The sequence below is a fragment of the Prionailurus viverrinus genome, chromosome C1 (genome assembly GCF_022837055.1).
Source record: "Prionailurus viverrinus isolate Anna chromosome C1, UM_Priviv_1.0, whole genome shotgun sequence".
In the NCBI taxonomy this organism is placed as follows: Eukaryota; Metazoa; Chordata; class Mammalia; order Carnivora; family Felidae; genus Prionailurus; species Prionailurus viverrinus.
In genome coordinates this window covers 124330075-124335570 of record NC_062568.1, presented here as the reverse complement: position 1 = coordinate 124335570, position 5496 = coordinate 124330075, and the positions used below count along the sequence as shown (strand labels likewise).

The 5496-nt window shown below is 33.6% G+C and overlaps 1 non-coding gene across 1 annotated transcript; it reads right to left on the bottom strand.

Moving 5' to 3' along the window:
• Window positions 1–5076: 5076 nt before the first annotated feature.
• Window positions 5077–5183, bottom strand: LOC125174177 (U6 spliceosomal RNA). Its single transcript, XR_007155306.1, has one exon. It is a non-coding gene; the product is annotated as a U6 spliceosomal RNA (small nuclear RNA).
• Between the last annotated feature and the right edge of the window lie 313 nt (window positions 5184–5496).

Genomic DNA, 5496 nt, shown 5'->3' with positions numbered 1-5496 from the left:
CCCCGATGCACTTACTCCATTTAATGAGCAAAATCACTTGTTGCAGAATTCCATGCAGTAGCCAGTCCACACCCCCATTTATGGGTTGTAAACTGAAAGCATTCTAGTGCACAGGGAAGAGAAGCTTTTATGTGAGTAATACGAGCCAGCAAGAAAGGCATGTGGCTTACCCCAGAGGCCTGAATAGTTTCTCAATGGCATTAGCTTTGCTGGTGACCTGAATAGAAAGAGCTAATTTTCCTCATACCGAGACAAGAAAAATGTGAACTGCTGTATATATTAATTTGGTTTCTCTTCCTATATTGATGTTTGTCAACCTAATACCTCACCTCATTTGTTTCCTTCTTTGAAGGGACTAGTGCAGTTTTTCTCCATTCTGCTGCCTGCATATATGGACAGAATCCTTTACTCAAGTTTTCAGTGATTCTCAGATCAGGTCTCTTTAGCATGTCTGCTTCCCCAGCTGTCTGGTGTGTGGCTGGTAATGGACTCTTGGAGGTGGAATTTGGGCTAGGCCAAGAGACATGTAAATCTGTGTGATCAAAGAAAGCAGGTAATTCATTACTGGCTAAAGATATTATGTTCTAATCCCTTTTTGAAAAGAAATCCAACAATGAAGCGAACTAGCCATCTAAAAAATCATCATTTCCCCCTTCCTTTCATTGGCCAGTTTGAGACAAGGAGGGATACAGATATGCTGGGGAAGTAGAGGAAACACGGACAGCAGAGAAGTTCTCCATAGACCTATCATTCCAAGTGTTGGGATTAGGGTATGAAAATTTAGAATGTAAACACCTAAATACTGGAATATAAAGAAGAATTGTACTTTTGTACAATGAAAATAGTGCTTGGGGTGCCTGACTGGCTCAGTCAGTAGAGCATTTGACCTTTGATCTCGTGTTTGTAAGTTCAAGCTCCCTGTTAGGTGTAGCAATTACTTTAAAAAATTAAATAAAGAAAACAGTGCTTGAATAGTCTTAACTTTTAATAGATGTTAAAATATATTTTAAAATGAGTATTAATATTATATTTATGTACAATGGAACTATAACTTGGAAATTGGTTATCCTTATATAAGAGATTAGTTAGCTTGTTGAGTTCAATTTATTCCTCTTTTCAATAGAATAGTCATAAAAATATGAACTTTATAAAAAACAAAAAAAGAAACCTTCAATTTTTTCTACTTTGAAGGTAAGCCATCTTTTCTTGCTTCTAAATAAATTCACAAACATTCTGATTTGTGTTGGGAGAAATTGTTTTGAAATAAAGCAGAGACTTTACTGGAAAGTTATAGATTAGTGTTTTTCAGCTTAGGACATAAAGTGAGATTAAACAATGATTTTTCTATGTTTTTTTTTTTGTTTGGCAATACTTTATAGAGATTAAATTGATACAGATGAATGGGAAAAATATATGTTTATTATAAAAATTTTTTTAAAAGAAAGAAAACTGTATAGCCTGTGGAGCAAAATGAAATTTATTTTAATTAAGATTGTAACATATTACACTCTATTTGGTTTATTGGAAATTTGAAGCTAAGGGAAAATAACTTATAATTTTCAAATCACAGTCCAGGGTTCTTTATTTCAACAACCAAAGGAATTATAAAATGAATAAAAATGGAAAAGACTGCATAATGCAACATTAAGTATGTTTGTTTTGAACCAAATTATAAGAACTCTTTAAATGAAATCGGATCACTTGACCATCATTGGGTCCCAAAATGTCCCTGATAAAGTAGGGAACCCTTCCTAGACTGTCCAATTCATGTGATCCCTACATTAGTTTGACTCAGAATGTGAGTCTCATATGTTCAAAAGCTTTTATTAGAGGAGGAATACATTTATCAGTACTAAAAACAGTATTGAACACGTTTTCAGAAATAATCTGTTTATTGGAGCCATTTTCAGTGCGCTCCTGAATGAAGAACAGAAGCAAATTCACCCAGTATTACTTATCAAATATCTTACTTTTACCTCAAGATAAATAGTTAAATGTAGTTAATTTGTTATAAAATTAAATAAACCTTAATTCTGATACTAAACGTGATTCCTATGCTTATCTGTGCAAAGGCCTTAGGTACAAAGATGTTAAGTGAAAGAGTGGAAATGGGCATCACAAACTATTAAAATAAAAACTCTTTCAGAAAAACATCTCTTGGAACCAATGCAAAGAGTTCTCCATTTATTGAAGATCTAGTGTATGCCAGGCTATAATCTAAATGTTCATGAGACAATTCAAAAGCCTTTAGGACATAACGGGATTCTTCTAAAATAACAATTGCCCATGTTAGTCAGAATGGCATTTGAGCATTGTACTTTTATAATGTTACACAATTTTTCTTCTTATACCTCTTTGTCTAAGTACAGGGTCTTTCTTTTGGTAAGTATACCAATGAATAACACTGGTAAAGGTAATTTGCTGTATACATATAAAACTCTATTTGAAAGGATTTATTGCTTAACAGGTTTTCATCATAGGATAATGAATTGTACCAATTATCTAACTATAATTAGATAAAGTGCCTAAATAATTTAACCAGTTGGGTAAGGGATAAGCCAAGGAAGGATTGGCAAACTGATCTACTTCTTTAATTATTGAACATATTGTCCCCTGTACAAAATTCAGATTTCATTGTACTGAATTTTAGCATTAATAATACATAATGCTAAAGAAACCACACACTATTCTTCTAAATAAAGAGTCTGTTTCAATAAGTGAGATCTGTGGTTTTATTCTGGGAGCCTTTTTGTTTGATTATTATGTTGCTGTTTGATTGTTTCTTCTCCTTATTTAAATATTTAATGAAAGTTTTATCCAACTTGTGCTCTGAGGCTTTGAAGCAAAGGGCATAATTTAAAATATCTAATAAGTAAACAAATGTCAGAATACTGAAAAAATGTGGGATATGTAAAATATATCAAAAGCCCTATTTTAATAATAGAATAAATTCTGCTTTTCTCTTGAGATAATTAAGTGAAAGAAATAAGATTCAATAAGCTGTAAAATCTTTTCAAAACGTGGCTGTGAAATACTAATTTTTGTCTGTTGTAGTGTCTTGCACATAATAGTTGCTCAAAAATGATCAGATACAGGGGCGCCTGGGTGGCTCAGTCAGTTAAGCGTCCGACTTCAGCTCAGGTCACGATCTCGCGGTCCATGAGTTCGAGCCCCGCGTCGGGCTCTGGGCTGATGGCTCAGAGCCTGGAGCCTGCTTCCGACTCTGTGTCTCCCTCTCTCTCTGCCCCTCCCCCGTTCATGCTCTGTCTCTCTCTGTCTCAAAAGTAAATAAACGTTAAAAAAAATTAAAAAAAAATGATCAGATATAGATCCTGCAAAAATGCCTTTAATAAAGTACCAGATACCTTTTTAACATTTTCCATGTGTCATGCAATGTTGTAAATACTGAATGAGGAAATATTTATAATAATAAGTAGGGCAGTTAAAAGTATTTTTATCACAAGTTGGAGGTCTCAAAGTTTTATTAATACCTATATATGTATTTATAACTAAATAAATATTATGGTGGCCATTTTCCAAAGGGTAATAGGAAATTATAGAATTATGAAGATTCAATTATTGATGGCCTTCAAAAGTGATTTAGGAATAGTGCATGGCGAATGAGTATAAAAAGGGTTATATTTAAAAGGAAACATTTGCTGCTTTAAATATAACTCTTAAGTGAGAGAGATTTAAAGATGGCAGCAATTGTATATATAATATGTGATATATATGTATATTTTTGGCCTGAGTGTGAGGAGGAAAAAACAATCAGAGATTAAGTATAAAAAGGCACATATTGAAATGTGAGCTCCACATATCTTGTGAGAATTAAAAAAAAAAAAAAGTGGTCACTAAAATGGAGAACTAGAGCTAGGCTGTCAGTGTTCCCTTGACTATGTATTTAATTTTTTTTTTCACTGTTTATTTATTTTTGAGAGAGAGAGAGAATGTGAGCAGGGGAGGGGCAGAGAGAGAGGGAGACACAGAATCTGAAACAGGCTTCAGGCTCTGAGCTGTCAGCCCAGAGCCCGACGCGGGGCTCGAATTCACGAGCTGTGAGATCATGATCTGAGCCGAAGTTGGACGATTAACTGACTGAGCCACCCAGGTGCCCCTGACTATGTATTTTATATTTGAGAAAAACTTGGGGAGACTCGAGATAGAGAGAAATTAGTTTATAAGGTCACATTGCCTCTGAACTTAGTCTTCACATTTTCAGTACTCTGGTTGAGCAATCGTTCTATTCTCCCATAACTGTTCAGTTGACTAAGATGGGAATGGTTAGTTAACATAAAAATACTGACTCAGTTCAGTCACTGAATATTAGATTACTAGAGAAATATTTAAAGTCAAAATTTTAGTCTCTGGTATATTTTGTGTAATTCCTTTTATTGTCTTTAGGAAATTCCCAAATGACTACTAAAATGATTGCTAATTATATATTTTCCTTTCCTTCTCAAATTCACAGGGGTATTTTGAATAGCTAGCAATGCAGCAAACCAGTAACCTTGTCACTAGATATTAACTCTGCAGCAGAAGCACTAGATTGGTACCCAAATGCCATGACTGAATAATGGTATTCTGTAATGTATAACTTATGTTTTTCACTTGCTATTTATCTGTTTATTTATTTATTATTTATTAGAATTAGACTGAGACTATGGATTCTGTCCCAGAAAAATTAACAAAAAATATACAAAGAGAATTTTTCATATTTTTGTCAGGAATTGCCCGGATACATTCAGTTCTACTCATGGATCTCTCCAAAATCATGGATGCAGATTAATAATTCTTGTTCCATTTCAGAGGGAAAAAATGGATTTTTTTAACCTACATTTATATACATAATCAGTAGACTTGTAATCTCTCATGTGGGCTCCACTATATAAATACTTTGATATAAAATTTCAATAGTTTTATTTATAAATTCATGTATATAATTCCATAATGAAATAGTATATATATTACAAGATGTATACAGAAGTGTTAGATATATATAGAATTTTTAAATGATGGTATAAATAAAATATATGTATAATTTTTTACATTTTAATTATGTGAATGAATATTTTTTGAACCACTTAATGTGTTCTTGCTTTACGTGTCTTCCTTGCGCAGGGGCCATGCTAATCTTGTCTGCATCGTTCCAGTTTTAGTATATGTGCTGCCGAAGCGAGCACAATGTGTTCTCACTCTAAATTGAACACTTCTATTATGTTAGGAAATAAATATTGCAAATTTATTTATATTTTAAGTGTTCTTAATAATTTGGAAAAATGTTTTGCCATATTTTTAAACAATTTTTTTAACATTTATTTATTTTTTGAGAGACAGAGCATGAGCATGAGCAGGGGAGGGGCAGAGAGAGAGAGTGGGGGGGAGACACAGAATCCAAAGCAGGCTCCAGGCTCTGAGCCGTCAGCACAGAGCCCGACGCAGGGTTCAAACTCACCAGCTGTGAGATCATGACCTGAGCTGAAATCAGACTCTTAA